Source organism: Gopherus flavomarginatus, chromosome 1, assembly GCF_025201925.1.
Source record: "Gopherus flavomarginatus isolate rGopFla2 chromosome 1, rGopFla2.mat.asm, whole genome shotgun sequence".
Classification (NCBI taxonomy): Eukaryota; Metazoa; Chordata; order Testudines; family Testudinidae; genus Gopherus; species Gopherus flavomarginatus.
In genome coordinates this window covers 229,583,157-229,604,641 of record NC_066617.1, presented here as the reverse complement: position 1 = coordinate 229,604,641, position 21,485 = coordinate 229,583,157, and positions in this window count along the sequence as shown.

Sequence of the window (21,485 nt, the reverse complement as noted above, 5' to 3'; positions counted from 1 at the left end):
TGGAAGAAAACCTACTCAGCAGTTGGTCTATACAGTCAAAGTGAGGCAAAGTAAGAGACAGAGTTTCCCAGCAAGAACCGATGGAACAATTCATGAAATAAAAATGCAGTAAAACACTAGGAATAAAACACATTAAATAAAAATGCAGTAAAACACTGTGGCCCAAATAACTGTCTTCTGAAATGTACATTAAATTTCCAGTTAAATCAATGGGAATTTTATGTATGTATTTGTGGGCAGTATCTGCATTAAATCACGAAGTACAATAAGTACCTGACAATAACTACATTTTACTAAACTGAACAAAATCATGTTAGTTTGGTAAGTCTCATACAATCACAAACAGAATCCGTGGAAGTGTTGCCAGGATAACTTGTGCATCTTCTGTAATAACAGAACACAAACCACTGTGCATCCTATTTAAAGAGGAGTTATTTAAAAATTAAATCAGTGGGGGTGGAGAGATTATATTAGCCTCAAATTATAACCATATTAAAGTGGGTCATGTGTTGGGCCTAAATTATTTGAAAATGTTCCTTTCAGATCACTAATTCAAATTGTTCTATAAATTTTTTTTTAATTTCTGTTTTTTTAAAACCTCTTGGGAAACATTTGAGCTTTTTAAAATTCAATTTTCCCAGAGACAATGGAAAATCAAGTAATCTTTTCTTCTTTAAAAAAATCACTCTTGGATATAAAAAGGAAAACCTGCCTATTACTTGGAAGAAAATATCTATATAACAAAACACTGCAATAACAATTTTACTCAAATTTCCCTACTGATAGCCATAAGAACTGCAAACACTACATATATTATCTCAAATAATATGAGATATATGGACTTTTTCTAGCTTCCAGCCCTTTAAGAGGCCACAAAATCACAGCACTGAATCCTGCCGAGTACTGAAAGCCTCCTGAGTGGTTATGGTTGCCATCAACTCCAGTGAGAGGTGAGGCTACTCAGTACCTTGCAGGATCAGGTCTATAGATTGTAGCACAAGAAAAGACCTTGTTGATTCATACAAAATGACCCCCTCTGTTACTCAGGGTTGTTCACTATGTTATTCCTATGTATGTTTTCTTTAACCTATGCTTGCATATCTGCAGTGATTTTACTTTGCGCTTCAACCACTTCCCTTAGCAAATCTTCATACTAAGAACTCTCTTTCCTAGAGCCTAACCAAAACTTCTCTTTTCTTGCCCTAAGGCTATGGATCATTGTCCTAACATAAATAATTCTGTACCTTCACTTCTGTTGTTGCCTTGAAGGCATTTTTTGCCTGTGATCATATCCACCTAAAACTTGTCCTTTCCGCACTAAATAAACTGGGTTTCTTTATTCTCTCCTCATAAGTCTTATCCTCCAGGATTCTAAGTATAGTTGCACAAGGTAAAACAGAATACCACCTCTGTAGTTTTAGTATAATTCCTCCTATATACATTGGAGAATAGCATTGTATTCTTTCCTGATTCTGTTACTCTGCCATCTACAATCAGTCCCAGGTTTTCTTGAGCACAATAAGTCCCTGAGCCTACAAGAGCCACATTGAGTGGTCCACTGTACAAAAACAGTATCCCACTGACCCCAAACATCAATGGTATTCTATGCAGGTACAAGGGTCCCCCTTCCTCATTGCTTGCAGTGAGTAGTCTAACAAATGAACTTACCAGCAGGAATGCTTGAAGAATCAGTTTATTTCGAGCAAATGCTCATGGAAGACAAATTCTGAACTCAAAATGTTGACCACAGATGGACAATACAGTGGTGCAAATGACACAAAATTTGCTTGTGTTGTATAGCTTACAGAATCCGCTAGTTTCTCACCATTATCACATGACTAACAGTGACCGATTCCAATAACTTCTGGACCTAAACAATGAAATTACAGCCAAGCTACAGGACAGTTAAATTTCATTAGCTCTTCTGCAAAACATTTGGAGAAAACAAAACACTGGAGGATGTGCCAGTAACAGTTAATGACATTAAAGATGATATTTATAGTAATTCCTGTGATCTAATCAAATGCAGTACATCAAATGTATTAAAGCAGCAGATGCTGACTGTGCCGGGCGGGTGGGGGCGGGGAACCAAATGCAGCCTTACAGATGTGTCATACTGTGAAATTGTATTTGCATAATAGAGAATGAATGTTGGTTTGTGATGCTTGATGGTAAATCTGATTTATACTGTTCTTCATGTTAGAGGAATTTGGACATTACTACCTTGTGAAGATCATTTTATTCAGTCTTCTCTGTTACTGGTCTTTTCCCAAGGATTTTGTGTGTTGAGAGAGGGGTAGGGAGGGGAGAGAGATCAGTTTATGGACTTGACAAAAATTCCCATTGATTTCACTGGGGCTTTTGAGTGTCAAAAAATGAGGGCTCTGGCTGTTTATACCTAGATAATTATTGCTACTAGTTAAAATATTACTATCTGGGACTACTTTGTAATGTATTTAATAAATAGCATTGAATTTTCAAACAAATTTTAGCCAATACCATCTGTAGAGTGAAAATCTACAAAGCACCATTAATTAATAACACGTTTTCTTAGTTTAATTGCTGTTTTTAATATTTGGTTAGCTGTTTTTAGGATGGAAAATTTCAGGAGCTTTTGTTTTAGTTTTAATTGAGCGGCATAGTGATGGGTGAGGCAGACCTGAAGAGATGAGGCTTTGTAACAGTACTTTGATATTGTGAGAAAGAGGATGCTATTGTTATGTGACCTTGCTGCCTATTTATTGGTCTCTAGCACAACTAGGTACAGTCCCTGGAAATAAGACAGAAAGGGGAAGCTCATTAAACAGAAGAGCCATCCTGCTTACTGCTGGAAGAGCGAACACAGGCAGCTCACCTCCTATTGTTACATTCCCACTTTCTTGCAGAGATAAGAAAAACAGATACAACTGACTTCCTCTCAGCTACTTCCTGAGCCTTTCCAATAGGGGAGAAGCTATACCTCTTGGGTGTCAGCCCAGGCACAGTCACACACCCAGTCAATACAATAACTTGTTACGTGATGCTCTTGTGTCAAGAACTGCAAGTGTATTGGTAAGAATATGGAAATTACCAGTGCCAGACATTGGTGAATAAGCAAATTTTAAAAACTTTCTTATTTACATAATTCTGTATAAGGTCTGTTCTTGTTTTAATTATTTCAAGAAAGGATGTTTGTAAATTGGGAAACAAGCATGGTCTATGGGTGAGAGCATAGGCGTGGGAGGCAGGAATTTATGGATTCAAATTTCAGCTTCTAATTCCTGTGTCAGATTCCCCTTCCGTAAAATGAAGCTAACACATAATAATTGTAAAGAGTTTTTAAACTGAAAGCACGGAGTGTACTATTAATAAGGGTGAAAATCACCCACAGTGTGGGAGTTCAGTGCAAGGTCCTTGCAACTACTGAATGCCTGCATTTGGGCTGGCTGGGTGGAGTGCAGGCATAGCAGCAGTGTGGGACTGCTTGCATATGCCCCCTTGGAAGAGGACTCTGAACTAGACTATAAGCTTTTGAGGGCAGGGGCTGGCTTTTTGTTCCATGTTTTTTACAGCACTGAGGATAATAGGGTTCTTGTATATGACTGAGGCGCTTAAGTGCTATGGTAATGCAAATAATAAACAATAAGAATCCTACCTAGGCTGCTGTGGAGAGATGTGATGGGCTGTTGTGTTCATGAAGCTCTACCCACTTTTCATTTGTTAGACTAACAATTAAAGTGGGTCTGCTAGGCCTCAGTTATTACAACAAGGGGCAGAGCAGGGGAGGATGGACAGGATCTATGATTTTGCAGGTCCAGTGACTCTAACAGTCTGGTACAAGCAGTGTGAAGGTGCTATGGCCGCTACTTCAGCTCATTCAACCACAGTAATAGCCTTGGGCTAGAGTGGGGAGCTGCCCTTGAACCCCATGTCCTAATCCTGGTGGATTTCAACTGCACAGTGCATTTCACCTGGCATAGTGCTACACAGGCTTTTTGCAGGACAAATGGATTTCCCTTTGTGCTTGGATTTATGTATGCTGTAATTTGGATGAAGGTATTAACTTTAAAATTAGTCACAGAGAGCACTGGGAAAAGAAGTGTTTTTTTCCTAGGAAAGGATTCCGGGCAAGCTTTAATTCCTAGCAGAATAATGTTTGCACTGCTCTGTGCCAAATACGTTTTGCAGGCTTTGAGATGATAAAACAGAGTGGGTTTAAGGATAGACTATGTCACATAATCTGATGTTGAAGTCTGCTCATAGCAAAAATCTGTCTCCTTCTCTAGCTTAGCAGTTGTTTGCGCTTCCATAAAGACCAGCGGTTTCACAGTAAAAGCTCCAAGATAAAAATTCACTCTGGCATTAAATGCTAATGCTGCATAAGTATACTGAATAGTATTGGCACAAATTCTTTAAGACACCAAGATTGTCTAGAATTTCAGCCAAGGAACGAAATCTATCCCTGGGATTTCCACACTTGACCCATGTGGTCCATTGCCCCAAAAATGAAATACATTCCTGACTCTTTTCTATAGAGCATACCAGGAATACCTGGCATGTCTGCTCACATATAACTCACAAAGGTAGGTTTTACAAGAAAAACATTCTAGCTATTCTATTTCTTTCTTTTTTTTTTTTTTTTTACTGCGGCGCATTCCCTACACCTCCAGTGATACAGTAAAATGAGGAAAATATGGCAAAAGGTGAGCGTTGGTGGGGTTGGGTCACTACTATGTCCCTTCTGGGCATTTTCGTCGTCATGTGCAGATCCATACAAGCTGCCACATCTCTTCTGCATCTTCTAGTTTCAGTGACTATCTATTCAGCCACGTGAACAAGGCGCTGTTCTATATTTAGGAAAGCCTTCTCTATTTCTGCTTTCTCACTGTCACTTTATTTCTAATAAATGGCAAGAAGACTTTTTTTTTTTATTGCTGAACTCAAAAAGAGACTCAAACCAGGCAAACCCTTAAAAGGTGAAACAAGTTGTATGTATAGCAACACGAATTTGTTTCCCAGAGATCTGTTTGTCTTAAGGCAGTACTAAATGCTTTACGCTCCATTTAGAACAGATCTGATGTACAGTATAACAATCAAAACAGTGATGTTTTCTTGGGTTTTTCCATTATTTTATCTCAGTAGGTGTGTGCTTTGACTTCATGCCTTTTAAATGATGCTTTTGATAAATCAGATTATTTTTTAAAAGACTGAGAGATACAACATGGATTTTGTATCTTGATTCTTATGGAGGTTGACCATTTGGAAAGACAATATTAAAGGAAGATCAAGAATTAGAAACAGATAGCAACTGGCAAGCCTAACCTACAAATTTCAGCTTTACAGTGAGCCACTCTAAAAATGCCTCTAATTGTCTTCTAGCTGTTCTAGCAGCATAGTGAAAACATAAGTGGTTGAGCAATACCAACAAAGAAAGGACCCCGTGTATATTTTTAAAAAGTGTTGTGGTTTCAGAAAGTTCTAATTAAAAAAATAAAACAAATGCCATGCTCTCTGAAGTCTAGGTACAAGGTAACCTTTTTAAATTGTATTTGCTCTATTTATTTTACCCTTGTAAGGCTGCATACGCTGCATTCCAAATATCCCCTGGCATGCTGTAAATGTAAAACCTAACTCTCCTTCTTCCAGAATTGCATGAGAACCCACTTAGTGAAGTTTTCTAGACTCAGTATGTTAAAAGGAAGTAGTGAATGTCTGTTCCTATAATAGACGTGCTTTCTTTTTAAGCAGCCTCTCTGCTAGTTAAGTCACTGAGTTTTTCCTTTCTCCTTTTTAATGGAAGTGGAACTAGGGGTGGCTCTGGTGGTGGTATTAAATTAATCTGGGATGATATTTTGAAGTGGGTTTTTTTGGTTTTGTTTTTAGTGCATAATCCAGAAATCTGTAGATTACAATTCTCTCTTTTTGGTTTAAATCATTTGTGTGTGACAGGGGTACACAGGATTCAAATACGGCAAGAGCCTTTCACATATACATGATAATTCTTGGTAAAGAATCATTATCAAAGGAAACCATCCAAGTATAACATTTAAACAACAACAAAACCTCTTAAAATAATTTTTAAAACAAACACCTATTTGGTAGGGATAGCTGAGACAAAGAACCAGTTCTTTAGCCACAAAGGTTCCTGAATTGTGATGTGGGGTTGGAAACCAGTGAGGCTGTACATGCATTAAAAAAAATGTATAGAGGATCTCTGAGTACCCTGACATCAGGCATCCATTAGAAATAGTGGCATCAGGGCGGTCCTCCTGGTCAAGGCTGAAATAAATGCTAAATTCCGAACTGTGAGTTCTAACATTGGGAGCATCTCCATTTTGACCTTGAACACCTCTTACCTACTCTGCAAGCAGAAGATTGGATGGGGGCACACGGGACTGTTAGGGCTTGAAATGTGTCCCATGAAATCCAGTGCACTATGTGGTGTAGGCATTCCTGTACTGGGTAGTCAGCTTGCCCAGCACAAGAGGAATTCCATAGATTACCTTGAGGGTCCAGATTTTCAGCTGGTATAAGGTGACCTATCTCCACTGACTTAAACTGTGTAGTTCCATTGATACCAGGTGTGGGTCTGGCCCCTATTCTCCTTACATTGCATGGGCAAATTGTGCAGGAAAGACATTAATGATAATGGGATTCATAGAAGTAAATCTTCCTTGTACTAAAGGAAGAACCAGACCCCTTCACAACTTTGCTAGTTAATAAGTCATTCCCTTTCCTTGATTATACAGAACATTTATGCCTCACAGAAGCATGGCTAACCGAGCCTTTAATTACTCGGCAATGCTGGGACAATGCAAAACTGGCATTCATAAATCATACATTAGGGGCATATTAACGAAGAGCAGAATAAGAACACATTTAAACCATTAATGGGATATTTGAAACTTCCTGGACTAGATGGAATCAGTCATATACATGCCATAGAAATAAATGTATAATAATCATACAGCCATGTATCATACTTGATCCAGGCACTCCGCTCTTATTGATGTTGTCAGGAGCCCTGTGTGCCACAAGAACTGTACATGGCCTAAAATATTGACTCCACCTAAATATCTAAAGCATATGCCTGTACAACTTTTATGTCAAAATGGCAAATATAGATTTGGCATCAATAAACAGCTGAGTGAGAAACAGATGGCAAAAATAAATATTCCTAGGCATAATCCAAAAGATGAGTATAGGGCCTAAATTGTAAGTTTTGTTCGGTAAACTGATTTGTTTTCACTAATTTATAGATTCATAGATTCCAAGGCCAGAAGGGACTATTGTTATCAACTAGTCTGATCTTCTGTATAAAAGAGGCCATAAACTTCCCCAAAATAGTTCTTATAGCAATCTTTTAGACAAACATCCATTCTTGATTTAAAAATTGTCAGTGACAGTGAATCCACCATGACTTTTGGTAAATTGTTCCAATGGTTAATTACCCTCATTTTCAAAAATGTACATCTTATTTCCATTCTAAATTTGTCTAGCTTCAGCTTCCAGCCACTGGATCATGATATACCTTTCTCTATTAGATTGAAGAGAGTGTTATTAAATATTTGTTCCCCAAGTAGTAAACATAGACTGTAATCAAGTCAGCCCTTAACCTTCTCTTTGTTAAGCTAAATAGATAGTCTCAAAGAGCTCAGTCATGATAAAGCATGTTTTCTAATCCTGCATTTATTCTCATGGCTCTTCTCTGAACTCTCTCCAATTTATTAACATCTTTGTTATATTGCAAGCACCAAAACGGGACACAGGATTACAGCAGTGGTTGCACTAGTGCCGAATAAAGAGGTAAAATAACCTCCTTACTCCTACTTGAGATTCCCTGTTTATGCATCCTGGATTGCATTAGCTTTTTTGGCTACAGCAGCACACTGGGCACTCATGTTCAGCTAACTGTCCACCGCAACGCCAAATCTTGTTCAGTCACTACTTCCCAGCATAGAATTCCCCACTGTGTAAATGTGGCCTACATTCTTTGTTCCTAGATGTATACATTTACATTTAGCTGTATTAAAACACCTATTGTTTGCTTGTACCCATTTTACTAAGTGATCTGACTTGTCCTCGTTATTATTTACCACTTCCCAATTTTTTGTCCTCTGCAAACTGTTAGTGACAATTTTATGTGTTCTTCCAAGTTTTTAATCTATATACTGTGTGCCATATTAATTTTACATTGTTCTAGTTTAAAAACTAAAGTATAACTTCTCTCCTAGATCATTTAAATCACAGCCCCATGGGAGTGAATGTCAGGAGGTGAGCTTTTCACCTGTAATCCACTGATTTTAATTCAATATAAGTTGATAGTGCGAGAAACTAGTTGTCATCTGCCTGACGGCTCGGTGGCCTATGTGACAATGAAACCAAGGATTGATTAGGCTTGAAGGCTGCATGACTTGCCCTTACTAGGCATGGTCTCTGTAGTTTGGGAATGAGGCTCTTTGACAGGATAACATGGGGAGGTTTGCACTGTTGTTGTCATTGTGCTTGTTATTAGCTAAACAGAGAACTTCATTCCCCAACACTGGCCATCTGGCATTTTCATGAACATAAATTTGATTAAAAAATTGAAGACACTCTCTTCCCCCAACTCTTATGATGCAAACAGAGTTGGGCACACATTGTTTATAAATTAAGATACCATACATGGTACAGTACTTCTAAAATACCTGTAAAGGTACAAAGGGAAGATACACCACTTGTCAAAACAGAGTTCTATATTTTAAATATTCCTACTTTTAGTTTCATTTTACCACGCACACAAATCCCATCACTCTAAAGGTAGTACTTTGTGCATAGCCCATACCCTCAGACCTGAGATGTGCGTATGTACAGCTATTCAATTGTTAGGCATACAGGATGTGGAGTATTTTCATCTCCATGTTTTTTTTCTTTTTTTGCTGTCTTTGGTAGAATGTATGGAATATTTATCTGTATGGGTCACTTATTTGCAAACCAGCCTATCTCTGAAACTGCTGTATAATCACAATGGCTGGTAATGAGAGGCTAAGCCTCACCAATGAAATCCTCTCTGTTTTATTTGGTTAAAAAAGAAAAAAACCTTTTATGTTGGATAACTTTTCACTTCTCCCCTCCTGTCCAGCAGCCCAATGGCATGTGGAACAGAGCACAGGTGTTGGGAGGAAAGGAGAGGATCCGTTTTGGAGACATGTAGTGTCTTCAGCCCAGTCCCCTAGAATGGTGGGGGAGGAGCCAGAGACTCCTACCTCCAGATTGCTGTTCATTCCATTGAAAGTAGGAAACAGTGCTGAGATCAGCTCCCGCTCGCAGGCTGACTTTTCAGTATGCCTTGGTGTTGGACCAGAGTAGCCCCAGTCTGCGTACAGGCACAGGCGATCTGATTCCCTGTGAATTGTGGTGCTCTCCAATGGACACATTAGTGAAGAAGAAGGGAGGGCAGTGATTCCTTGTATGTGTGTATCCACTGGCCATTCTTCCCTATGAAAGGAGACCATACTGATCATGTGGGATTGTACAGTTGGAAGACTGCAGTCGTGAGTACAGAGTGGCTCTGCTGCCACTCTGTGGGCTGAGGGTTTGTCCCCCCTCCCTGCCTCGGTCCCTGCAGAGGCCCTCAGCATGTAAACTAGCCCTTTGTGCTATGCGTGGGAATAAATCATTTGGCCCTGTGAATCTGACAGAATAAACTGAGTAAAATAACTTGTTAAACTGCTCATTATATCTGATTTAATTTCATCAGCTTTGGAGGACAGTGAATCACACCATACTTAGGAGCAATGTGTCTCAAATGCTTATGGCTGTTAGGGTGCAAGATATCTCTCTTTCTCTGATTAGATTGTCATGCATACTGATAAATTGCATTGTCTGTAGATTATACTGTGTTCTTGTGGCATAATACTTCGACTGCATCATTTTAAACAATATGTTTAAAAAGAGTTAAAAAATAAAGGATGGGCTTATATTGTTCCAATGATGCATCTAATGCAATGCAATAGTAAATGCACATAGATGTAATGTGCCTGAGGATGATTTGGGCACCATGTAAAGGTCACTGTCTTCAGACTCTAATTTCCCAGCAAATGTGACATTTAAATTGTATATCATTAAGATCACAACAAATTTATTTATATCCTCTGTTACTGGGATCATTTTTACACACATTACATGTTTGATATATTATGTGCTATTTGGATCACAATGCATTTACATCATAATATAATGTCATGTGCCACCACCATGACACTGTGTGCTAGGCACAAAATGTTACTCATTTGCAAGTTGTCTTTGTATGAGCTGTCACAAAGCAACTGGGTAGTGCCAACATTATTGGAGATGTTTTAAAAAGGATTGGGCAAATAATCCAAACCTAAACCATGAAAAGGGGAAGTCATATTAAGAAATGTATATCTGTAAGTGTGCGTGCGTGCGTGTGCACATGCATATATATGAACTGGGCGCTGAACCATTTCTTCAGTGCTAGCTTTAATGTATACAACTCTCATTGAACGTAATGTCCAAGAAATGACTTTTCAATATGTATAGGAACTGCAAATGTTTTTTGAACTAATGAGAGGGGTTGAGTTGGGCGTTCAATGAGGCTGCTCATTTAATGTATCTAATTAGTATTTTTTACCATCCTAATATTTGTTTGATTTCAAACATGGTGTTTTAGCTTTGTAAACGTTTAAAGCCATTATTATTCATCTAAGACAAACTGTATTATGGGAGGTGCTTTTTTGGTCCTGTTTAGTATATATGATTTGATAATTTCAAAGCACACTGGCTGGAAGCAGGTTTAAATATGCTAGGATTATTTGCAGTGGCGTCATTATTCTCGAATTTGGTTATAAATATACACATTAATTATTGTATATTTGGGGTTATTTACTTTTATAATGTACCTTATACATTTAATGCAGCACAAATCCTAAAACAGCTACAAAATCACTTTCTGCTATCTTCATGACCTCAAGGTGTAAGAATCAGGAACTGAAGGAATACTAGTTTGCTTCTGAAGCTGAAGATAAACTAAAGTTCACTAGGCACTTCTCTGAGGGCTTGTCTACATCACAAAGTTGCAGCGCTGGTGAGGGGGTTACAGCGCTGCAACTTAGGAGGTGTACACATCTGCAGGGTATCACCAGCGCTGCAACTCCCTGTTTGCAGCGCTGGCCGTACTCCCGTTTTGTCTCGGGTGTAGAGGATCCAGCGCTGGTGATCCAGCGCTGGTAATCAAGTGTAGACACTTACCAGCGCTTTTCTTGACCTCCGTGGAATAAGCAGGTATCCCAGCATACCTGAGGAAGCCTCTGGTAATCAAGCTGGTCTCCTTCCCCGGTTTGCTCTCGCGTTCCCCGAACCCCCGAGCAAGCAGGTCTCCTTCCCTGCGGTTTGCTGGGTGGTTCCGGGAACGCGATAGCAAACCGCGGCGAAGCTGGTCTCCTTCCCCGGTTTGCTCTCGCGTTCCCCGAACCCCCGAGCAAGCAGGTCTCCTTCCCTGCGGTTTGCAGGGTGGTTCGGGGAACGCGAGAGCAAACCGCGGCGAAGCTGGTCTCCTTCCCCGGTTTGCTCTCGCGTTCCCCGAACCCCCCTTGAAGCCGCCCAACAGCGCTGCAGTGTGGCCACATCTAACACCACTTGCAGCGCTGGTTGCTGTAAGTGTGGCCACTCTGCAGCGCTGGCCCTATACAGCTGTACTAATACAGCTTTAACAACCAGCGCTGCAAAATTGTAGATGTAGACACAGTGTTTAGCTCTTCTTTTCTTCTGCTAGGAGACTAGGGAGGATGAAGAACTCAAATGAATTTAATAAAGCCTGCAGAAACATTTGGTTTGTTGTCTTTAAGGACCAGAGACAAAGCCTAATAGATTTCTTCCACTGATTTCAATGGGCTCTGGATCAGACACTAAAAGCTTTCCTTTTCCCCAGCAAATCATATTTCTTTATATTAAAATTTCTTCCTACTACACAGGCTTCTTCTCTTTTCCCTCCCTTGTTTTTTGAATCTCTTCTTTCTGTTCCTCATTCCCTTTTCTCTGTTCATTTTATCTTTCCCTCAACATCTCTGGTCTGCCTATGTAATTTTCAGTTGTCCTCCCCAGCCACTGACCCCACTGCATAGATTCTGCATGATTACACTCCAGATATGCTATCATTGATGGACAGAAGCTTCTTGCAGCATAGGTTATGCATGGTACAGTACTCACATGTCTGCGTAGTGATTATCATCCAGAGATCTCAAAGCACTCTATAAAGGAGATTAGGTATGAAATCTTGGTCACATTGACATAAATGGGAGTTTTGCCATTGACTTCAATGGGACCAGAATTTCACCCTATGTAACACTGGGGAAATAAGGGATGGGGAAACTGAGGCACAATGAGGTTAATTGGCTTGCCTATGGTCATACAGTTAGTCAATGGTAGAGCCAGGAATAAAGGTCAGGTCTTCTGACACCCACTGGACCACACTGCATCCACTAATCAGAAGCCTATATGGAAACTTCAAAATCTAAAGCTAATCAGTTTTGATCTCTAGGACAAGTGGGGGTCAGCTCCAAGCTGTATTTCAGGATGGGGCCTTTGAGTCTTCATAGCTGATGCCTATGACAACATCCTCTTTCAGTGCCGAACTAGGTATGCCTGACAGGTAGATTTCACTGTGAAAGGCTGTTTCTCTGTCTGCTTGCTAATGGTGCTAGAGGTTCCTTTTGCCACAGGTACTTGGCTATTTTACTATAAAGTACAGTATAATGCATGTATAATTAATAGATATTTCATTGGGGCAGATTTTGAAAGCATTTCATTGTGGGCAGGGTAATGATAAAGCTACTCCTATATGAGGATTGTGTCTTTAAAACCTGGAGTCAGTCAGTCTACTGCCAAACAATTATAAAAAGCTGTAGCTGCTGTTCTTCTGGGATGTACACATAAACAATGGGATACAAGTTAACTAGCAAACTCTATTCTTAGAGCTCTGTTGGCATCACCGAAGTCCCTGGTGCATAAACAAGGAAAGGATTGATTAGCCATGTTAAAGTTAAGCTCCTTTGAAAACTCTGAATCGAAAAATAATGATTAACATTAAAGTCCCTTCCACCCCCCAGCACTAAGGTGCTTTGGATATTGCACAAACCATGACAATCAAAATATTAAACACACAATTGCATCATAAAACTCAGGGGTTAGAGGACTCTGGGAAGTTTGCACCCACGCTTAGAGGGAGAGGTTGAGGCAAAGGGCCATAGACAGCAAGGTCCATATCTGGAAGGGCCACCATTCCACTATTGTGGCCTCTGTAGCCCTCAGGAGGGTGTGATGTATGTTTTCTCTCTCTCTCTCACACACACACACACACACACACACACACACACACACACACACACACACACAGTAAGGGCCAGCTTTTCAAAGGTATTAGGTGTCTATCTGCATATTAAAGTCCCTATACTATTAACATCAATTAGGGAATTATGTGCCTGACATGCTTAGGTGCTTTTGAAAATCTCACTAGACACCTATCTACTTCTTTAGAAGCCTAAATACTTCTGAAAATCCGGCCCTAATACCTCAGTGGAGAAATGCCCAGGAGATCCAGATCCCTGTCTGTAGCAGTTTTAAATGCCAAGAGAGCACACTTTAAAAATAAATAAATGCATAAAAGAGACTTTTACATTCATGAATCTATGAGGCAGTTACACCCAGTGAAAGAAACAAAGGCTCTTTGAAGGCTAAGTGGTGCCCCACTCTCTCACGGTAATTGGTACAGCGCTGTGCAGGTAGTTCTGTTGAAGGAAGTGATGCTATTTGCTCTGAGTGAGGCAGCACCATTTCACTCTACGCTAAACCAAGTTTTCACTGTCATAGCCTGGCTTTGGTAAAACCTTTTGCAACTAAATTCAGTCCATGTTGGATTTATTTTCATTATTATAGGGTATGCAGAGCCTGTTTGCTGATTCGTCTTGCTTTAGTTTTACACAGATGTGGTGATTACACCAGCACGAGACTAGAATCAGGCCCATCATCTTTAAAGGTAACAGCCAGCTTCATTGTTTCTGTCTCTGAACAGTCACGTTCAGAAAGCTCTGGTTCAGGACACAGGCAGACAATCCGATGTGGTTTGCTTGGACGGTTCAGGTTGCTGCAGGCAGGTGGGTTTACACATAAGCTGGAAGCAGTCCCCCAGTCCAGCTGCACATTTCTGACTAGCAAAATATCTTGGCTGATGTCAGCCTCCTGCTTAAGTGTTGTGCAAAACAACTCCCTGCAAGATTTTTGGCTTGTTCCATGCATACTGGGCAAACTTCTCAGCTTGCCAACCTACTGGTTTTCGATTGACTACAGTTGGCTTCTCTACAGTGGCTGTTTGAGAGCTGTCTTGCTGCTTCATTAGCTTCTAGGAAATCTGATGTCTGTGTGACTTGTCCATCTTGTTAGTTCTCTTCAGGACTGCCTGACTACTTCTCTGCTACTTGGTGAGTCAGATGGAAAGCTGCCTCTATCACAACTACCTTATCTGTTATTAAAATAAAACAAGAGTGCCATTTCAGAACAATTCTGTGCAAGGGAGCACCAAGTACCTTTTTTATTTTATGAATCTGAACACCCAAAGTAAACACAGGAATTTCCCTGTGTCTTTTCTGTACAGATAGAGGGAATGATACAAAATAGTGGACAATGCAAATAAATTTTTGAAGAGTAGAAGGGGTGTCATCCAGGAGGTCAGTATCAAGCTGATGAAAGCTGATGAAAGCTGATGGTGAAGTTGAGCCACTGTTAAATATATGAGAATCATAAGATGTCCCATTGGTGAGCAGATTATGAGTACAAGCCATGAGTTATCACTTTTACGTGTCAATCAAAAGACATGCATTTTGATATCTAGTACAGTTTGTCTCTTCCTATGACCTAAGCAGAGGCCTGAATCATTAATTAATTCTACTTGATTGAAGCAAGAACCGGTCCAGAATTTTCTTCCCAAGGCTTCATTCTGGTGACTATTCTCCTCACCCATCCCCCTTTGGAGTATTCCTTGGATATTTCTCTAGACTCAGCAATACTTAATGTGGATCTTGGATGAATGCATCTGACATTCTCACTTCAGCACTGACAGGACTGAGATACAAGTTTGAAAACACAAGAGGAAAGACTTTTCACTCTAGTATAAGGAGGACTGGTAATATTATTCCTGCCTCAAGAATAGAGCTGGTTGGAAAATTTTCATCAAAACATTTTTTTCTAGAGAAAAAACCTCTTTTGTCAACATTAAAAAATGTCATTTCTTCAAAAATTCCCAGGGAAAAGTATTTTAAAACATTTTTTTTAGTTTCAGAAAAATTTGCAATGTCATTTCAAATATTTCATTTAGAATTGTATTTTATGGATTTTTATCATTTTACTATTTTATTTTTATATTATCACATGACCTATGAGTAGTAGTGGTAGTGCTACATAATATGACACACACAGTCTCAAACTGTTTTATTACAACACAAACAAGACACACTTGATCTAGAAAAGATAAGATGTTTCAATCTGTACTCAGTAGCAGCTGCCCTTAATTTTTTAAAAATAAAAACAATAGAGTATTAAACTAATTATGTCATAATAGCATCTGAGGAGTAGTCATGAATATAATGCACTATTATAAAAATGAAAAAAAAACATAAAATAAAATGCAAAATAATTTCAAAATGCCAATATGAAAGTCCAAAATCTAAAACACAATTCCAAAATGAAATGTTACTGAAACTGAAATATTGCAGAAATTGCAGGTCACAGGACATTTAGAAAATATTTTGTTTTATTCTGAACTGGACATTTTGAAATTTCCCTTGGGCTGGAAAGTCTGAGTTTTGATCGGCTCTGCTCAAAAGCTAGAACCAGTAGAGAAAATTTCCAGTGGCCAGAGGGCCTTGGCATTCATCTTCACCCTAGGGAGAATTTAACTTCTCCTCCGTGGGTGGGTGAACAGCATTTCCTGGGGAAAAAAAAAAAAAGTAAACTTCTGGAGGTAACGAATGGTCTCTGAAAGAGGCTAAGGGGCTTTCATCAAAATTATCAATCAGCTCAAATTCGAAGAGGTTCTGTCCTCCTCATTGCTTCTTCATCTTGTTCAGATAGAGACCTGCTGAATGAGTCTCAGACACAATCCTATCTTGTCAGATTTCCATCCTCCCAAAAAACTGACCTTTTCAAATGTTAACATGGAAGGTAGGTGATGTGTATGAGTCTCTATTTGAGATTTTACAGCTGACTGCATTCCAATAAGAATAGCAATTGACCGACTGTGTAAAGTTATGTGGGAGCTGGGGTGTGTGTGGAAACAATTTTTTTTTGCAAATGATGCCCCATACTTCAAGCAGCTGTAGCCTAATAACTTCGCAAGTTAACTCCTTTTAGACCATCACAATTGCTGAAGGAGAAAATGTTGCATCTTAACAGAGATTGGTAACGTTGTCTGATCCCTAGCCTAGTGCTGTCCTAAAACCTCATCCTTTGCTCAAGTTACTGTTAGCTGTCAGGGCCAGCATAAGGCATCAGCCACACTGGCGACCATCTTGAAGTAAATATTTAGGGGAGGCTCCATTCTGGGTACCCCATGCCTGCCATCTAATGGCTGGACAGTTTCAGGGGCCTTACTGCTTTAGGAGCACCCTTGGCACTGCAGGGCAGTGGCCTAGACCGTCAAAATACCTAGCAAAATACCTATTTACCTGACTTCAATTGTCCTCACTAGGACAACTCCCATGAGTAAGGTCACTCACATGGGGAAGAATGGGAGTGTCTCAAGATTGGACCCATAATGAAACATCAGTGCAGCCTGTTGGGGAGACAACATAGAAAACTTCTCCTGGTTTCATGGAAAAGAGCCTCAAAGTTTCCACTGCTCATTAAATGACTGATCCAAAACCTACGATAGTTAACAGGAAGACTTCCATCGACTTCAGTGGGCTCTGGAACAGGTGATACAAATCTAGAAATCCCTGGGTGTGATCCTATAGCCACTCCACATGCTGAACTCCCCCCGAAACCAGGGCGTATGCTGGGTGCCCTTTGAGCCCTTTATAATATTAAGTGGGCTCAGACTGTGACCTTTGCTTCTGCCTGATCTCAATTCAGCAGTGCATGCTACAAGAAAGCTAATAATTCTGGCTAAAGCATATTTTAAAAAAATGCTTAAAGCAACACTAATGCATTATTCACTACTTACTGAGGCAGGAAGAGCAGAGATAGACATTTGGGCCTTGGGTCTTTCCTCAGCTGTACAGTATACTGACTTGGCGTGCTTATGGCATTATAATAGATTTTTCATTACTAAGATTAATTAAAAGACATCCCTATGATCAAAGAAAGAGAAAAATATATTAGTGTTGCTGGAGAACTACATTAAGTTCACCTTTGCTTTTTTACTCTTATAATTGCTAGAGACGTTTCTGGTGCTACATCAGTTTTCTCTAGGGATAAAATATGCATTTTTCCCTTTTAGAATAGCACATATTTGGGGAACTTATGGAGTGGTTAGTGCAAAATTCCATCTTCTCAGCAGCTAGCCCAATGCTCTAGGACTTGCTCCTGAACGTGCCATAATGAGCACAGATCTCACTACCTTCCAAACAAAATGCAAAATTCGCTTATTTAACTTTCCCAAAATAAAAAAAAATGAGGGAGAGAGAAACTGAAGATGCACAAAGAACTTGTAATAAATAAATGAAAACCCTTGTAAGCCACTCAAGTTCCATTGTGAAAAACACAATGTAAAAACCTAGATAGAATACATTTATAATTATTCCTATAGTGAGACGTAATCTCAAAACAGCCAGAGATGCCAGGTTCTTACTGGTCCTCCAGAACACACATTTTGGAAATACCACACTTTACTTTAGAAACCTGAAACAACTCCAATCCTGGTTAGCTGTATGGAGAAGGCTTGCTGGACCCAGGAATAGCATGACTAAATTTTAGTTACAGTTCCTCAAGGTAGGTTATGCCTAACTTGTTTTGAGTCTGATACTTTGTGATTTTTAGCTGTGACTATACATTAGTTTGCACTTAGATGACTACCTTCTTTAAGATATTACCAATATCCACTGCTGATCTGGCATGGAAGCCACTTATTCAGTTTGCTGAACAACAAAACAAAGAAGTAAGCACACTGAGATGTAAAACGCAACAAGAGTATGTGGTATAGTTTTATCCACAACTTTGTTATAAACCTCCCTATATTTATCCTTTTATAATGCAGACATACACACTCACAAACACACACGAATGTACCTGGTTTATTGGTGATTTTCTTCATAACCTTAGAGAATGGCTGTAACTCAGGATATAACATGATTTCTATAAATAAGAGTTTTACTAAAAGAATAATAATTGGGAGGGGAAAGAGTTATTTGAAGTCCCTATTCTTGATATCATTTATATTTTCCTCTGTTTGATCCCAGAAGTCAAGTCTAAAAAACTGACACCACAACTCTATATCACGGTCTCAGTAACAGAATAGTTTTAAAAAATGTAAAATTCCGTCAGTAAACCAATAATACACTGTGACTTGAAGCACCACCCATTAATGTGATTTCCTTTTTTAAAAAAAGTTTAAAATAACTCAGTAATGTGAGCTAGGTTATAACTACATTAAGATGAACATTGCGTGTCAAACATCACATGACATTATGGTGACATCACAAACTGCTAAACAATGCCATTGTCATTTATTATTATGCCTCTAAAACCTCTTGATATATATAGCAAGTGGTAACACAAGAGGCTACATAAATCCATTGTTGAACTACAGTGATGAAATAAACCATGCAACTCAAGTGGATTATGACCACATGAAAACTCAAATAATAATAATGTAGTTTTATAAATTCTTTTATTCATTACTCTTTTTTATAATATACAATGCCTTTAACAATTTTTAAAGATGTCTGAGTCTTCTTGCAGTCCATTCCTTATTGGTTCAAAAGCTGAAAATTACTTCTGTCACTAAAAATCTTGCATCCCTTCAGAATTTCTATGCTATATGCTCTCACCCATTTACTGTGTTCTGGAGAGTTTAGAACAAATGATATGCACACACTGGATTACAAACCTCACACAGCTCATAGTATCAGTGTTGATTATACTTCATGAATCCAATTTAAAACTTCTAATCCATCTTGGATTGCTGCATTAATAACAAAATGTGACAGCATTTCTTTCAATACATATCGCATTGATGTGATCAAAGTGTTTCTATGCAATCAAGAATAAAGCAAAGATGTGTGATCCAATTGGATTACTCATGGTGCTTTGTAGTAGGAAATAAAAAAACCTTGTTAGGATTACCACTAAAAATAATCTATTAAATGGCTAGAGTACCTATATACAAAATGATCGTGACCACTTTAAAACAAGTACAGATTAAGGTTCTGATTCTGTATTGGAATCCACTAGTGCACACCCTGTGTCCATGCAGAGAGTCCTGATACTTATTGGGGGCCCACTAGATAAATGGTCTTTTAATTTTGCCACCAAAAGATGTACAAATTCCCTAAAGATGCACAAGCAGTACTAAGGCTGCATTATGCTAACATTTATGCCTGTAAATCACATGAGTAAAATTACTCTTCTGTATAAGGATTTACAGATTCAGGCCCCTTAATTTGCATCCTTATTTTAGCTGCCCTAAGCATAGCAACCCAAGCAAATTGTTCCTAACAGAAACAGGATTCTATTCTAGCACTAGTAGTGTTTATGTTATTAAGATAAGTACTTTTTAGGAAATGCCATTGGGATACATGGATGAGGTAGACATGCTGGTGCACACTCATGGCGCTGTATAAATTAATAAATAATAATTGCTCTCTTACTAACACAGTGAAGTGCCTGAGGCTGTGCTATCTCACCTTCCTCAAGAGACATACAGCAAAATGATATAATGCTTTCCAACTTGTTTAGTGACATTGACCATGGCAGGACTATGAGAGCATCAGTTTGAGACATGAGAAGAGGGCAATCAGCCATCACTGACATAGGGATTTTTAATTGATTTTAAATTAAGGTCACTGTCCCCAGGCCACTGCTAGATTCGATTATTTCTGGCATATTTCTGCACATATATTTCTGATAGGAATATATGCATAGCACCATCTTTACCGACTTGAGGGTCATGAGGATTTTTGTAGAGGTCTGTGACCCAGTAAACTTTCATAATGTGTAGTACACTTACAACTAACATTGCTACTATCCCATTGACAATAGTTAACATCTTGTTTAACCATTCAATTTATTCTCTTTTAATATTAGGTTGTATTGTTACAGTTTGTAACACCACCACAAACCTCACTGCTTTCCATTCCAAGTGTCTGAATAGAATATAACAATCTTCCATTACAAGGCAGGTTGTGTCCTTATGTATGTTACACTGTGAAATACAATGTAATGTCCTCTCCAATTGTCCACTGAATGGTTGTAATTTCCTCTAGGGGTCTCCTTTAAAGTCAAGTTCATAGTTTTAAAATATTTAGAGGAGGGAAGAAAAAAGAGACCCTCTCAAGCCTCTGTAATCTACCTAAGAACTATAGATGCTAGCTGTTATATTAACACCTTTCATATATTCCTTGATTCCACCGCCATGGGATTTGCTGTGAAATCCACCCTTTGCCAAAGAATTGTGCTCCAGAACGTACATATTATTTATTTTTAAAATCATGGTTCTCATACAGCCTTCGTGCCTACAAAGAAACCTTGGAACTGTGAACTCAGTGTATGTTGGTGAAATGTTGGCTATCTATGAGTCCTGACAATCCTGAAACAATAGCTTTCCCACTCATCTCAATGGGGTGTTGATTCTGAAATCTAAATATTACGGTTTAAATGAATATCTGTTCTATTGCTGATCATTACTGAGAGCATCCAGGTACTGTTCCCATCCCATAGCCCTAAACTGTCTTCTCCAGAGCTCAAAGTCCCAACTGTCCTCTACTCATCTACAAGACCCTTCTGCTTCCCCTCACAGCTTCTATAATCCAGTTATGCATTTCCAATATGTAATTCTGCATAATACTAAAAATTAAAAAGTTGAGGACAATACACAGTTAAATGCAATATCACATTAAATCACAAAGGCTCCTTCACCGAGTATATTATTTATATTCATATTTAATTGACCAAACCCCACCATTTTAAAATTTAAATGAAGCTACTATTCAACTCAGGTCCATCAGTGTGCTGTTGCATCCAGACACCATGTCACAGAATTTAGGTCAGCTTGCTGTAGTGTACAGAAAGCCTTGACTGTGATAGTTGGTGCCTTTGAAAACAGTTACGACAAAATGGGTAAAGCAAAGGAAAGATTAGAAAAGCTGAAAAGAAAGGAATGTTATATTTATTCATCTACTCAAGAAAATTAGGCTATATAACACTGAAAGGTTTTATGATGTCTAGTATTTCTTTCCATATCAACAAGTTAACTCATATTTTATTTATAATGATCTCCATCTCAGTAGAATACATTTCTC